Source organism: Mustela putorius, unplaced genomic scaffold (genome assembly GCF_011764305.1).
Source record: "Mustela putorius furo isolate JIRA1106 unplaced genomic scaffold, ASM1176430v1.1 tig00003909_pilon_pilon_pilon, whole genome shotgun sequence".
Taxonomy (NCBI): Eukaryota; Metazoa; Chordata; class Mammalia; order Carnivora; family Mustelidae; genus Mustela; species Mustela putorius.
In genome coordinates this window covers 14,984,217-15,001,625 of record NW_025422057.1, presented here as the reverse complement: position 1 = coordinate 15,001,625, position 17,409 = coordinate 14,984,217, and the positions used below count along the sequence as shown (strand labels likewise).

Here is a 17,409-nt window from a genome sequence, read left to right as displayed (position 1 = left end):
AGTTTTCCACCCCCTCACTTTAAATCTGGTGGTGTCTTTGGGTCTAAAATGAGTTTCTTGTAGACAATATATTGATAGTTTTTAGTTTGTTTGTTTGTTTTAATCTGTTCTGATACTCTGTGTCTTTTGAGATAAGAATTTAGTACCATTGTATTGCCTTTTAGGTGACTGTCCCTGTATATTGTATGTGTTCCTTTCTCGTCTAGTACTTTTAGGCTCTCTCTTTGCTTAGATTACCCCTTTCAATATTTCCTGTAGAGCTGGTTTGGTGTTTACAAATTCTTTTAGTTTTTGTTTGTCCTGAAAGCTTTTAATCTCTCCTTCGCTTTTCAAGATAGCCTAGCTGTATATAGTATTCTTGGCTGCATGTTTTTCTCGTTTAGTGCTCTGAATATATCATGCCAGTTCTTTCTGGCCTGCCAGGTCTCTGTGGATAAGTTTGCTGCCAATCTAATATTTTATCTGTTGTATGTTACAGACTTCTTTTCCCAGGCTGCTTTCAGGATTTTTTCTTTGTCACTACGATTTTTAAGTTTTAGTGTTAGATGAAGGGATGTGTACCTGTTCTTATTGATTTTGAGGGGAGTTCTTGCTCCTTCTGGATTTTGATGCTTGTTCCCTTTGCCATAGTAGGGAAATTCTCTCCAATAATTCTCTCTAATATACCTTCTGCCCCGATCTCTCTTTCTTCTTGTTCTGGAGTCCCAAATATTCTAATGTTGTTTCATCTTATGGTGTCACTTACCTCTCGAATTCTCCCTTAGAGGTCCAGTATTTGTTTTTCTCTCTTTTCTCAGCTTCTTTATTCTCTGTCTTTTGGTCTTCTACATCACTAAATTCTCTCTTCTGCCCTATTTATCCTAGCAGCAAGAGCCTCCATTTTTTATTGTACCTCATTAGTAGCTTTTTTGATTTCAACTTGGTTAGATTTTAGTTCTTTTATTTCTCCAGAAAGGGCTTTTATTTATCCAGAAAGTCTTTCTCTAATATCTTCCATGCCTTTTTTGAGCCCAGCTAGCATCTTGAGAATCGTCATTCTGAACTCTAGATCTGATATATTACCAATGTCTATATTGATTAGGTCCTAGCCTTCGGTACTGCCTCTTGTTCCTTTTTTGGTGGTGAGTTTTCCTGCCTTTCATTTTATCCAGGTAAAAGGGTGGCAAAGACCCCAGAAAAATGTGCTTTAACCAAATCAGAAGAGACCCCAAATCACTGGGGTAAGAAAGGGGGTAAGTAGGATTAAAAACAAAAAGAAAAAAGAAAACGAAAAAAAAAAAAAGGAAAAAGGAAATATATGTATTAGACTGGTGAATAGAACAGAGCTACCCACTTAATTTTGGGTGTATTTTGGTCTCTTAGAAAAAATGGCCTCCCAAAATTTTAAGGAAAGAAAAACATATATATATATACATACATATACATATATATATATGTACACACACACACACACACACACACAAATAAGTGTAAACATGATGAAAGGATGTAATATGAATGTAAAGATGAATTTTTTTTTTTTAAGATTTTATTTATTTGTCAGAGAGGGTGAGCACAAGCAGACAGAGTGGCAGGCAGAGGCAGAGGGAGAAGCAGGTTCCTCGCGAGCAAGGAGGCCGATGCGGGACTCGATCCCAGGACGCCGGGATCATAACCCGAGCCGAAGGCAGCCGCCTAACCAACTGAGCCACCCAGACATTCCCGTAAAGATGAAATTTTAAGAAAATTCTAAAAAGGGAGTTGAATAGAGAAGTTGCTTGGGAAAAGAAAGAACAAGAAAGTCGAGAGAATTTGCTCAGGCTGCAGACTTGAAGAAAGCCCTGTGCTAGATTTAGGGTATATTTAGATGTATTTGAAGAAGTTGTATCCCTATATTTTTCTAGAAGAAAAAACCATATGTATATTCAAAAGATAAAGTTAGATGTAATGAAGGATAAAATATGACTATAATAATGATGGGTCAAAAAGATTTTTTTTTTAAGAAAGGTATTGTTAAGATAAACTAGTTAAAAAGATGTTTAAAGAGGAGAGAGTAAAAGTTAAAATTTGAATAAGAAAAAAAATTTTTTTTTAATTAATTAACTTTGCAAGAGTAAAGAATCATGGGGAGAAAGCCATGATTCCCCTTGTCTGGAATTCCGCTGTTCTCCTTGATCAGTGAGATTGGTGTTGGCTGGAAATTCTTTCTGATCTACTGGGGGGGGGGCCGTTTTAGTGATTCTCAAATGTTTTTGCCCGAGGCAGAATTGCGCTGCACTTGCCAGGGGCCGGGCTAAGTGATCTTCTAATTCGTTCTTGGGAGTTTTTGTTCCCTTACTGCTTTCCGTAGAGCTCTGGAGGACTGGAATGTAAATGGCGTCCTCCCAATCTCCGGCCTGGAGGCGCCGAGAGCTCCAGGTCCCACTCCTCAGTGCGCCCTCAGAGAAAAGTGCTCAATCACTCCCGTCTTCCTGGTCTCCAGCAGCACTCTAAGATCATCCAGCCTGTGACTAAGCATCTCTCTCTCTGGCACACAGCCCTGCCTGTAGTCTTCAAACCCAGTAGATCCCTGCTGCTCTTCTTGTGGGGGTCTCTCCAGATCTGCCACTTGTGGTATCCCTGCTCAACGAACAGTGGTCTGACTGTGCCACCGATCATAGTTTAAGGTAACCCAAAGGTGATATGTAACTCCTCGGCCCTATCTCTGTAGCCGGGTTCCCCACTTCAGTATCTGGGAGTTCTGCGACACTCAGACACTCCCAATCCTTCTGTGACCCCAAGACCACACTGTCTCCTCGAGGGTTCCACCCCTGCTTAGCCTCTGGAGTGATGTCCCTTAGTGGAGCAGACTTTTTAAAGTTCTTATTTTGTGCTTTGTTGCTCTGCCGCTTGCCTGGAGCCAGCTCTTCCCCCCATCCCCCCAGGTCTATCTTTCCATCACTTTGGATTCACTTCTCTACAGGTCCTACCTTTTCAGAGAGTAGTGATTTTCTGTTTCTAGAATTACTGCTCTTCTGTTCGATCTCTTGTTGGATTTGTAGGTATTCAGAATGGTTTGATAAACTATGTAGCTGATCTCCTGCTACCTGATGTCAACTCAGCCTGCTACTCCTCCACTGTCTGGACTCCTCAATAGAAATTTTAAATTAATAATTGTAAACATGGATATTACTGTTCAGCAAGCAAATAAAAATAGTATCTATTGGATATTTATTATGTAGAAAACAATTTAATAGTAATCATTTCATTTAATACTCACAAGAGTGACATTTTTTTTTCTCCTTAATTTACTTACTGAAGAGTTATACTGTTAGGGCTTCACGAGGATGTCACTTATTGGAATTGACTCACTTTTGTTTATTCACTGAACATGTATTTATTGACTAACTACTTTGTTGGACTCTGGGGATATTACAGAGAACAAAATGGGTTCTGCTCCATTGATGCTTATTAACTAGTAGGGAAATAGATATTATACCTGTTATACAATTGCCTAGATATATAATTGTCATAAGAACTTTGAATGAGAAATATAGATGCCTTGGGAACATATTATAAGAGAACCTGACCTAATTTGTGAGACAGGAAATAGGAATGGCTCAGGCAAGAGAATGAGGGAGCTTTGATGTACAGATAACTTGATAGTGGAGTGGTGTACGTGTGAGATTGGAGTGCAGTCAGAGGGACAGCATGTACAAAGGTCATCTGGCTGGAAAGAACATGGTATGTGAGAAACACAGAATCAGTTGTAAGGAGGCAACAGATGAGGTGCATGAGATTTGCAGGATCCAAAACATGCAGTACTTTATAAAACATAGACGGTTTTGGCCTTGTAACAAAAATGGGAGCCATTGAAAAGTGTTATGAGGAGACTAAAATGTTAAATTTTAATTTTAAAATAGTCTGTTTTCAATGTGTTAGACAGCTTGGTGAGAGCAATAGAATATGAAAGAACGCATTTTAGTTCATTTTCTGAGGCATATTTCTGGATCTACATGTAAAAATGTGAAACAGTAAGACTTAAATTCACACAAATTCTATCATTTACTAAACCTTTTTCTAAGTTGGCAAACATATGTATGTATACAAATGCTATTGTTTAAAATATACTTGGATCCTTAATATTTTTGTCCATCTATGTGCATCCTTTCCTGACCCCAGGATGACTAAATAAATATGTCTGATATTTTTCTCCTAAACATCTTTTTTCCAAGCATTTTCATCACATAAACTAATAGAGTATAAGTCAATTCTGCCATAAAAGATAAAATCATAAAAAATAAAAGAGGGACATGCATTAAAAAGGACATAAACATGAAAATGTAACAAAATTAAAAACTCTTTATTGTCAAATACAAAATATTTGAATACCTTTAAAATGTGTGTGGATTCATAGCAATACTTTGCAAATAAGTGATTTTATTTTGCTGGTCGTCCCTAAGAACTTGTTTTTAAATTATTTTCTTCATACTGTTATACATTTTTTTCCTTGCTTGTTGATTTGTTTCCTCCTTCAACATTATAATTTTTCCTTTTCTGGTCACAATTTTTCCTTCTTTAGTAGGGATATCAGTTTCTAAATAGTAGTATGCATATTGGTACCTGGGCTTTGTATTGCATTGTGAAAGCATTCTACACTGTTATTTATTCTTTCCATCTTATCACAAGTCCACTGATAGTTCTGCAGGAAATGTGGGTTCAGAACTATGTGCTGCTGTATGGACCATTATGAGGTCCAAGATTTATATAGTATAAAAATGGGAGCACTGCATCAATGGAGAAATGAAACCAAACAGGTGTTGAAGCCAAAAATCTGTCAAGCCAAACTGTCACCAGTTATTTTTTATCTTTTATGGCAAATTGCCTTATGGCCAATTATTTGTACAACAAACATGCTTGTGGCAAAGGGATTACAGTGAAACTACATAGAACCAAATATATGTGATCATGAACTCATATTTATTAACAATATGTAATTATATATAAATACACATATGAGAATCTGTTTGACTTTTGAAATTTTTTAGAATTTATTCAGAGCCAATAGAGTAAATGAGAAAAGTGAAACAACATTTATCGAATGCCTTTATTTTCTAACAGTCTTCTCTAAGCCACATACTTACTGGCACAATTATATTTAACCCGCAGAATAATCCTCTGAGATAAGCGGTTTTATCCCCATTGTGGCATTGAATCTCACTGAGGTTAGTTAACCTGTATAACATAACCTCTTCAGTAAAGGGGAGGCTAAGATTGAGATCTCCTTAAATATTGTGATTAATGCTCAATTAAAAGTGAAATACAGCATTAATGGTAAAAAAGCAAATCATAAAGCCTCAGTTTCTTTCTCAAAATATTCAAATTAAAAATTTCTGTAACAATTCAAAATTTATGTAATAATTATTCTTGTTCTCAAATGAACTGAAATTTGAATGAACAGTATCGTTGATATATACAAGTCAAGATCAATTTCATTTCTGATCCTGATGTTTGCCTTCTTGCATCTCAAATATATAGGTATCTCCAACATATATTTTGATTATTTTTATCACTGATTATTATTTTCTTAGAAACTACATTATCACATGTAGCTTTTGTTGAAAGACTACAACAAATACTGATTATTTGCTTTTCGTCACCTCACATATATAATGTTCTCAGAAACTTTCTTTATAGTCCAAGTTCTGTTTCAAAGAACCTTTTGCTGTAACATTTAAATTTTTAGTCATCTTTCCCATTAATCTCTAGTTTGGCCTCTTTAAATATTTTATACATGTTAAAGTCTTTTCACTTGACATTTTGTTTGCAAAAGCTTCTTTTATGGTGTTTCATTTATTCATGAACTTAATTTTGTATGTACATGTTATTCTTTGCAGTAAATAGCAGTCACTTTTTTTGTTCCATGACTGCTAGTCCAGTACTGACTGAATTACCCCCCAAAAAATCTGCTGCTGCATGTTGGAACTCAACTCTTGGTTTGCTCTAGTCATAGAAGTCTAACAAAAGAGACTGAGTATTTTACATGTTTTTTTGGTGTATACTCATTTCTAAGTGAATTAGAAATGAGATAGGCCATTTTTTGAACAGATACATAACTATGTAAATCTAATTACTTAATGCATAGTTTAAATCATTTGAGAAATGTGTTAAAGATCAAGGATCAAAAGAGAAAAGTCCTCTGAGCATCCCGTTTAAAAATCTTTTTTGGCCCAGTTATGGAAGTAATAATGCACGTTCATTCTAGAAAAGAGATAGGAAAAAGACAAATTAAAATTGCTGATAATTCTACCTAGAGAAAACTGTTTCTAACACTGTATTAGATATTTCCCCAGTCATTTTCTTATAAACTGATACTGGTAGGCTGAATAATCCTATTTCCCCCAAAGATGTACACATCCTAGTCCCTAAAAGTTGTGAATATATTACCTTAAGTGGTAAAAGAGATTGATTAATGGTAAAAGATATGATTAAATTGACCATTTTGAGATGGGGAGATTGTTCTTGTAGATCCAGTGTAATACCAACATTTCTTAAGAAACGGGGGTGAGGGAGATTTGACTACAGCTGTGGGAGATGTGATCATGGAAACAGGGAGCCAGGAAGGGGACAGAGCCATGAGCGAAGGAGTGAGCAATCTTTAGAAGCTGGAAAAGGCAAGGAAATGAATACTCTTTGAATGCCGCCAGAAGTAACCTCACCTAACACATTCTTTTTACTTTGTAAGGTTCATTTGGACTTCCTTAGGACTTCTAGAACTGGGAGAATAAATTCACATTGTTTTAAGCCACTGAGTTTGTGGTCAATTTTTACAGCAGCAGTAAGGAATTAATACCTCACAAAGGGAATATTTCTCAAAATTACTCTCTAGTAATTATTATTATTATTTATTTTTAAATTAATCCTTAATATCTTTATGTATGCTGTTATTTTGTTCTCTTGTAACTATCAGTGTACTATAGTTTTAAGATATTTTTAGTCATCATTTTTTTCATAGTGGCAGTTTTTAAAAATTAAATTTAAATTTATCTCATTTTAACATGAAATCTGCCCTCTTAAAAATATTTTAGGTGTACAGCTGTAGCACAAATCTCCAGAACTTATTTATCTTGCATAATTGACACTTTATGTCTCTTATTTATTTATCCTCTCATACCCACCTCCCTGCTCCCTGGCAACAACCGTGCTACTCTCTGATTTAAAAGTTTAACTATTTTAGAGACCTTACACAAATAGAATCGTGGAGTATATGTCCTTCTGCGACTGGTTTATTTCACTTACATCCAGCGGTTTTACTTCTGAGTATTTATCCAAAAGAATACAAATCAGGATCTCAAAGAGATAATAGCCCTCAAATGTTTATTGCAACACTATTCAAAAGAGCCATTATGTAAAAACAGCTTAAATGTCCATTGACTGATGAGTGGAAATCCTGCAATATGTATCATGGATGAAACTGGAGGACATATATACAGTTTTGAAAAAAGTTCTTTTAAAGTTTTCAGTGCGAAATAATTACAGACTTACATATATTTACAAATATTTCTTTATGACCTTGACTCTTGAAGTGTTGGATATTTATAGTATATCCCCCACTTTGGATTTGCCTGGTGTTTTTTCATGGTTAAATTCAGGTTGTGCATTTTTAGTAATGATAGTGCAGAAGTGATGTGTGTCTTTCTCAATGTATCCTATAGGGATGCATATGGTACCAATTTTTTCCACCATTGATGCTATTATCTTTGATTGGCTCTTACTGTATGGTGGGTGCCGCTTTTTTCACTCTAAAGTTAGTTTCTTTTTTTTTTTTTAATCTAATGAGTATTTTATGAGGAAATTCTTTGGATTGTGTAAATATCCTATTTATCATCATACTATCACCCATTTTTTTTTTTACTATACATGTATTTTACCATACAATACTTACCTGAAAAAGTTTTTAATGTACTTGCCAAATGGTGATTTTTCTCTTCCACTATTTCTTCTGCATTTAATAACTATAAAGAAGAGCTGCTCATTTTCTCTTATTTATTTGTTTATTCAGTTATTTGTTTATATCAGTATTGCCTCATGGGTATGTATTTAAGGCTTATAATAAATTACCATCATTATTTATAACTTCATCTGCTCTAAATTTGGCTATTTGGAAAATCCTCAAATCAGCCCTTGCTTCCTTTGAGCATGATTCCATAATTTTTTTGTGTATTTTCCTTATTTTCTTGCACTTAAAGATATTTCAGACTTACCTTGTACATTTCCTGCCCTTGCTCTGGAATCATCCATTGTTCTAGGAAGTCATGGTTTCTTATAATTGGAGAATGGTATTTAGAAACCAACATATGATATGATTGTCTATTTTGTGTGTGTTGAGTTTGAGGAGTTCATTATAGATCTTGGATATCAACCTTTTGTCTGTACTGTCATTTACAAATATCTTCTCCCATTCCGTGGGTTGCCTCTTTGTTTTGCTGACTGTTTCCTTTGCTGTGCAGAAGCTTTTGATTTTGATCAAGTCCCAAAAGTTCATCTTTGCTTTTGTTTCCTTTGCCTTTGGAGACATATCTTGAAAGAAGTTGCTGTGGCTGATATCGAAGAGATTACTGCCTATGTTCTCCTCTAGGATTCTGATGGATTCCTGTCTCACATTGAGGTCTTTTTTATCCATTTTGAGTTTATCTTTGTGTATGGTGTAAGAGAATGGTCGAGTTTCATTCTTCTACATATAGCTGCCCAGTTTTCCCAGCACCATTTATTGAAGAGACTCTCTTTTTTCCACTGTATATTTTTTCCTGTTTTGTCGAAGATTGTTTGCCCATAGAGTTGAGGGTCCATATCTGGGTTCTCTACTCTGTTCCACTGGTCTATGTGTCTGTTCTTATGCCAGTACCATGCTGTCTTGGTGATCACATCTTTATAGTAAAGCTTGAAATCAGGTAACGTGATGCCCCCAGTTTTATTTTTGTTTTTCAGCATTTCCTTAGCAATTCAGGGTCTCTTCTGATTCCATACAAATTTTAGGATTATTTGCTCCAGCTCTTTGAAGAATACCAGTGGAATTTTGATTGGAATGTCATTAAAAGTATAGATTGCTCTAGGCAGTATAGACATTTTAACAATGTTTATTCTTCCGATCCAAGAGCATGGAATGGTCTTCCATCTTTTTGTGTCTTCTTCAATTTCTTTCATGAGTGTTCTGTAGTTCCTTGAGTACAGATCCTTTACCTCTTTGGTTAGGTTTATTCCCAGGTATCTTATGGTTCTTGGTGCTATAGTAAATGGAATCTATTCTCTAATTTCCCTTTCTGTATTTTCATTGTTAGTGTATAAGAAAGCCACTGATTTCTGTACATTGACTTTGTATCCTGCCATGTTGAGATTCCTCAAGAACTTCCCTATGATTCTGCCATTGCACTCCTGGGTATTTACCCCAAAGATACAGATGTTGTGAAAAGAAGGGCCATCTGTACCCCAATGTTTATAGCAGCAATGGCCACGGTCGCCAAACTGTGGAAAGAACCAAGATGCCCTTCAACGGACGAATGGATAAGGAAGATATGGTCCATATACACTATGGAGTATTATGCCTCCATCAGAAAGGACGAATACCCAACTTTTGTAGCAACGTGGACAGGACTGGAAGAGATTATGCTGAGTGAAATAAGTCAAGCAGAGAGAGTCAATTATCATATGGTTTCACTTATTTGTGGAGCATAACAAAAAGCATGGAGGACATGGGGAGTTAGAGAGAAGGGGTTTGGGGTAAATTGGAAGGGGAGGTGAATCATGAGTGACTATGGACTCTGAAAAACAATCTGAGGGGTTTGAAGTGGCGGGGGGGTGGGAGGTCGGGTACAGGTGGTGGGTATTAACTAGAGGGCACGGATTGTATGGAGCACTGGGTGTGGTGCAAAAATAATGATACTGTTATGCTGAAAATAAATAAATTTAAAAAAAAGAAACCAACATATAGGAGCTAAGTATGCTCATTTGGTTCTGGGGTGTTGTTCTTTTTTTCCTTTATTTAAAAATTTTGTTTTTCAAAATTAAATCACCAAGTATATTCCTTCTCCTCCTCCTTCATCACTTCCTCTTTCCTCTTCTTCAACTCTACCTTCTTTTTAAAATGCTTTTATTTAAATTCCAGTTTGTTAACATACAGTGTAATATTATAGTGATTCAACACTTCCGTAGAACATCTGGTGTTCATCCCAACAAATGCACTCCATAATCTCCATCACCTATGTAACCCATCCCCTCACTCTCTCCCCCCTGGTGAAAAAAAATAAATAAATTTTTTCTCTGTAATTAAGTCTGTTTTTTGGTTTGCCTCTCTTTTTTAACCCCTTTGGTTATTTGTTTTGTTTCTTGAATTCCACGTATGAGCGAAATAATATGACATTTGTCTTTCTCTGACTGACTTATTTAGCTTAGTGTAATACTCTAGAGAGTACTATGGAATTCCACTGTCTTGGTGTAACTGAAACTTACTGTATCCTGAAACCTAGCTGTCCCTTAAAGGAAGAGTTGACTTTTTCTTCTTTCCTAATCTTGATACCTTAGAATCTAGACATGGGAATGGCATCTGCCTTGATATCTTTGACATTGACAAATAATTGCTTTTCTATATCTGTTCAAAAATTTCATCTCCTCTGAAGCATTATTCCACCTTCCTTCTTCCTACTTTTCATGGAAATCCTGTGCCCTCAATTTAATATTTTATCTACTGCATACTTTTTTACCTGCCTCATTGTTTCTGTTATTATCTGTCTTGGCATGGTTCTTAGTTTCAATTTCCACATATATTTTAATTATGCATTAATTTTTTTTATGTTCAACTTTTAAAAGGACTTATAGGACTCAAACTCTCTATACTCCCAGGGCAGCTTTATTATAAGCAAAATGTATGGATTTAAAATAGTTTAGAGGAGGACCTGGGTGGCTTAACGGGTAAGTGTCTACCTTCAGCTCAGGTCATGATCCCAGGGTCCTGAGATGGAGCCCCACATGGAGTTCCCTATTCTGTGGGGAGCCTCCTTCTCCCTCTTCCTCTGCCTGCTGCTCTCCCTCCTTGTGTTCTCTTTCTCCCTTTCTCCCTGACAAATAAGGAAATAAAATTCTTTAAAAAAATTCTTAAGAAAGTATGGAGAGCTAAGATATTAGGGCTAACTGTGTACTTGTTATTAATATAATGTGGTTTTTTTTGTGTGTGTGTGGAGAGAGAAGCATAATCACCAATGTAACCATTGTAGTCAAATAGCCTCAAATCAGAGTTGTAGGTGCTTATATGTATATTTTTAAGATTTTACTTTTAAGTAATTTCTATATCCAGTGTGGGGCTCGAACTCACAACCCTGAGATCAAGAGTTGCTGTGGCACTGACTGAGCCAGCCAGGCACCCTGGTGCTTGTATTTTTATATTATACCTGCCTATATACTTAACTTGTTTATTATTTTAAATGTTTTATATTTCTTTGTAAGCAATCTGATTTTAGACATAGATAATTTTGTTTTCTTCTTTTATTCCAACTTGAAATCTGTCATCTGTTCACTGCCAGGCCTTTTCTTTATGCTGTTTCCTTATTTGTATTTGTCTCTTAGTTGTAGAATGTGATGAATAATTTTTTTTAGAAGAGTATATAGATCATGTCTTTTAGGACATTTTTTACCTGAAATTTATCACTATGTTATTTTTCTGTGTAGCCAGCATGGCTGAGTATACATATTCCATAAATACGACTCCAGTTTCTTTTCTTTTGATTTATATTGTTACCTAAGAACACTTGTCATCTTGTGTCATCTTTCTTTGTAAACTACTTATTTGTGTGAATGTGTGTGTGTATGTGTGCATATGCTTGTATACAGAGACATGCTCAGATGTCAGTAATTTTTTTTTAAATAACAGCTTTATTGAGATATAATTCATATGCTCCAAATCTTACTCTTTTTAAAGTGTTCAATTCAGTATCTTTTACTATCTTTGGAAAGTTGTGTAACCATTACCATAATCAAATTTTAGAACATTCCATCACTCCTAAGAGAAACCAGTACATAGAAGCAGTCACTCCTCATCTTTCCTTCCTGCACACCCCAATAGTCTTCTTTCTGTCTCTATGGATTTATTACTCTGACATATATAGAAATGAAAATGTGGAATATTTGGTCTTTTGTTACTGACTTATTTATCATGATTCAAGACTCACATTAAGTATCAGTACTTCATTCCTTTTTATGACAAAATAATATTCTACGGTGTGGACACATTGCCTTTTTTTTTTTTTTACTGTTTTCCAACTGATGGAAATTGGGTTGTTTTTACTTTTGGGCTATCATGAATAATGCTGGATTCTTTTTATTTTTATATGAGGTGTTTCAGTATTTAAGTTTTAGTCTTCAACAGATCTTTTCTATCATATAGCATATATGTATGATATGCATATATAATATATACTTTTTCAATTTGTTATGATGTCTGCTTTAACAACATTAGTCATGCATATATTGAAATTTCTGTGCCTACCTCTTGAATTTTCATCTTTGTTCTGTTCTGGGAGGCTGTTTCAGATTTGACCTACATAGACTGATTCAGTCTTAATGTTGTTTTAATTATTCTGTTTTCTGATTCCGTTATTCTGTTTAATTTTTCCATTTTTTATTACCTTATTACTTTACATTATTTTATTACTTTTTTGTTTCTGTATGTTTTTACAGTTTTAGTTTATTTAGCTCCTTTTTATTGTAGTCTTCAATATTATTATCTCATTTTTTATCTGTAATTTTATAGAGTTTTTTAGATTTCCCTTTTTATTTTATGCATACCAAATAAATATTTTAAATGACTAGACAGTTTACTCATGTTAAATTATTATATATACTATATATATAACTATATATGGTATATATTACATATATAACATTCACAAATATTTTTCTTTCTCACTATGCAAGTCAAACTAATTTAACAATATAAAATAGTCAACTTTTTGGTTTTTACTTTTTTAATCTATGCAATTAGAATTTGCAGTCAGAATTACGAACAGCTGCATATTCTCCTTAAGTTCTGCTAAGTTCATACAAAAAGTTAAAGAGCTGTATAAAAAGAGTGGCTATTTTTTATATCTATTTTACCCTTATTTGTAGGCTTCATTTTTAGATACAATTGGGAAATTAATTGCAAAGTTCTAATTTTCCCAAAATTATTAGAGATTGCTCATTGTTAGTCAAAATATTTAAGAGTTGGGATATCATTTACAGTTGTTCCAAACTCCAGGCCCCAGGCTGTAAAATCAGAGGATTCATTTATATAGTGTTTATCATTTCTTCAAATTGTGACATACATCCCTTTGGTATTTTTCTATTCACAAAGTTTTCAAATGATTGTTCCTAGCCAGTAATATATTTAAACATGTAGTATACAGTTTGTATTTTGTAAATAATGAAAATTTAAAATATACTGAAAAGTATAGTATACATACTTTTATATATATATGTTACATATCCTTCTGTAGTATATATAATATCATTTGAAAGTTGTGTATATTACTAAGGTTTAGTAAAACTTAACACTTTGCTATATTTCCTGCAACAGTACAAGCTTCAGCTCTGCTCACCTTGGTGTAAGATGAACATGGTGTACAGGGTTCCACCCTATATTTAGTCCCAACAGCAGGATTTTCCTAGGACTTCTTTTTTTTTTTTTTTTTTCCCTGTATGAACTTGCCCTTGCTTCCAGATTGTAGCTGTTCTAGCACTGAGGTGGGGATATCTGGAAGGAGAAAGGACAAACAAACAAAAACCTCACAAATCTAGGGAATGCACTACTGGGCCATCCCTTGAGTTCTGAACTCATTGCTTTTTACCTGCAGGACATTGTTCTAAAATTTCTCCTCTCATTAATTTTTCCCTTTCTACTAAATTTATATTTATGCCAATCAGTATAAAAACATGCTACTTCTCTCCACTTAAAAAGTAGTTCACCCTAAAAGACAACCTAATGAATGGGAGAAGATATTTACAAATGACGTATCTGATAAAAGATTAGTATCCAAAATATAAAAGAACTTATACAACTCAACACCTGAAAAACAAATAATCCCATTAAAACGTGGGCAGAACACATGAATAGACATTTCTACAAGGAAGACATAGCATGGCCCATAGACACATGAAAAGATACCAGCATCACTGATCATCAGGGAAATGCAAATCAGAGCCACATTGAGATATCACCTCATACCTGTCAGAATGGCTAAAATCAACATCACAAGAAACAATAGATGTTGGCGTGGATGTGGAGAAAAAGAAGCCCTTGTGCACTGTTGGTGTGAATACAAACTGATGTAGCCAATGTGAAAAACAGTATGGAGGTTCCTCAAAAATTTAGAAATTGAATTTTCCATATGATCTAGTAATTCCACTTCTGGGTTTTAACCCAAATAGTATGAAAGCACTAATTCAAAAAGATATATGTATCCCTACATTTATTGCAGCATTATTTACAATAGCCAAAGTATGGAAGCAGTCCAAGGGTTCTATTGATAGAAGAATGGGTAAAGATGTGGTGTGTTTGTACAGTTGAATATTATTCAGCCATAAAAAGGAGTGAAATCTTGTCATTTGCAACAACATGGATGGATCTGGAGAGTATAATGCTAAGTGAAATAAGTCAACCAGAGAAAGACAAATACCACATGATTTCGCTCATATGTGGAATTTGAGAAATAAAACAATGAACAAAGGAAAAATAAAAAGAGACAAACTAAAAAAAGACAAATAAAACAGACTCAACTATAGAGAATGAACAAACTGATCTTTACCAGTGGGAGGTGGGGGAGGGTGGAATAAATGTAATAGATTAATAGTGCACGCAGCTTGATGAGCACTGAGTAATGTATAGTACTGTTGAATTACTATATTGTACACCTGAAACTAAAACTGGATGTTAAGTATACTGGAATTTAAAAGAAGTGGTTTTCTCACCTCTCCACACTTATTCCTCCTGCTACTTTGTCATTACTCATTAATTATGATAACATAATAAATTGATTGTAGTCAAACAGGACTTCCTGTTTTATACCATAATGAGGTAGTTCATTAAAGTAGTACAAAAACTTAGGGCGCCTGGGTGACTCAGTGGGTTAAAGTCTCTGCCTTTGGCTCAGGTCATGATCTCAGGTCATGGGATCGAGCCCCGCATCAGGCTCTCTACTCAGCAGGGAGCCTGCTTCCTCCTCTCTCTCTGCCTGCCTGTCTGCCCGCTTATGATCTCTCTCTCTGTGTCAAATAAATAAATAAAATCTTTAAAAAAAAATAGTACAAAAACTTATTTTCAAATTGTGTACATTTGCATAAACTTGATACTTACTTAACATTTTAATGTTTTTTGTTATGTACTGTATTTGGCTAAGAAGTTCAGAGTAAATTTCAGCATTGAGATACATGTTTTTAGTGCCAGGTAATTATTCATTGAGACTCCCCTAAAAACACACCAACATGATATTTAAAACTGTTAGGGGGAGAGGTAGATCATCTCCTGGTTAAGTGGAAAATTGCACGGTTGGCTTCTGGAGGAATTTGATTCTAAGCAGCTTTAAAACAAACCATTTTGTTAGGACCACAAATTTTATTCAGTTTATAGTAATTAACATTCACGACAGGTACTCTTATTAGTCACGTGAATTGAATAATACTCCTACTAATTTTCTTCCAGGATTCAGACTTATTTTTTAGCTCAAGTCACATTAAGATTGATCATTAGCATATATATGTTGTACTGATCTTGTTCTTCCAAATTGAATGAATAAGAAAGAATAGTAAAATCAAAGTTGAATGCCTTGCCAAGAATCTAATGGGATAGGATTGTGCCACAGACCTAGGGTCCATAGAGGCAGAAGAATGGGGGCACTGCAGCCAATGCTCATGGATATGAAGTGTCCCTTGTTACCAGTCCTTACCTCCCAGAGCAGTCTACTCCTGACTTCTTAATACTTAACTTTCATGCTAGAAAAAGTAAATAGAATTATGCAGATTCTTGAAACTAATTTTGCAGTGCTTACATTTCCTCAGTCATATTTTTCCTTCATTTTGAATAGATAGTACCTTTCCACAGTATTGCAATCTTGCCTCTGAACCCCTGCCAGCTGGAACTGACCAGGCTGATCACTATTCTCTTTTTTAAACAACATGTTTACTTGACTCCCATGACACTAACTTCTGGTTTTATTCCTATCTCATAGGTTGCTATCTCTGTCTCCTGAGGATCGATTATTTACATTGGTATGCCTCAGGGCTTACTTCTCACACCTCTTCTCTATTTGTAGTTGGTGATTTCTTGGCTTCAGGGTTTCAGATCTCCTCTAAAATGTTGATAATTTGCAAATTGTTATCTACTAAACAAGGTCCTAAGCTCGATTCAATATATCGCTTGGAAATTCAATAAGTAGTTCAACCTTCACATCTTCAAAACTAGACTCCTAAAGTTTCCTCTAACTCCCCCAAAATAAAACCTAGTTTTCTTAATCATCACAGTTAATGCCAACATTTTGTGTGGTCACGAGTCAAAAAAGCTTTACCTTTCTTTCTTTCAAATGCTACATCCCATCATTCAGTTAATCCTGTGTGTTGAATGCTACCAAACACATTCTGAATGTCTGGCCTTTTCTTGTAACCTCCCCTGCTAGTACCCTCGCCACCATCACCTGTGGCCTATTCCTTGCAACATCGCTTTTTACGAGATTCATAGTTAAGACGAACTTTTTTTTTTTTTTCTTTAATGAGAGGTTGGTACTTGTTTCTTCTGCCTGGATTCCATTTTCTTCAGTAAACTCTGCAGCTTATATTACTAATGTCTTTCATCTTTAAATGTTCCTTCTCAAAATTTCAACCGAACTCCTACTCTGACAACAGTTTCTCTCCTTTTCATTGATTTATTATTCTCCAAAACACTTAATGTCATCTGTTATACTATATACTTAAGTTATTTATTTATTTCTAATGTCCATCCAATAGGATATAAGAGACATGAGGAGAAAAATTTTAATCATTTATTACTGTGTCTCCAGTGCCTAGAACATACTGGCCTATTGATTTTACCTTTGCAGTTACTGGCAGTCAGTTGAAAACTGGAAATATTACCTATTGTACAATTCTTATTATCCCACATAAATTCTGAGAAAGATGAAATGTTGTGTTACGCTAAATTAAAGAGAAATTTATAAGGTGGATCTTATAAAATATATGTAGTAAGCAACATATAAAGAATGATGCCTCGATAATTTTAACAATAATTTCAGTGATATTATTCCTATCTTTACTTTTTATTTTAATAGTGTTTAATGGCTGAGGGCATAACATGAAAGGTATGTATCCAAAAAATAGAAGTCATCTTTATTTAAAATAATTTGAAATGTTTTTTGTAAAGGTGGCAGTTTAACATTA

The 17,409-nt window shown here is 34.7% G+C and overlaps 1 protein-coding gene across 1 annotated transcript in view; it reads left to right on the top strand.

The window, feature by feature from the left end:
* Positions 1–17,409, top strand: part of ATRNL1 (attractin like 1) — an 815,348-nt gene that overhangs the window by 276,995 nt on the left and 520,944 nt on the right. The window lies entirely within an intron of this gene.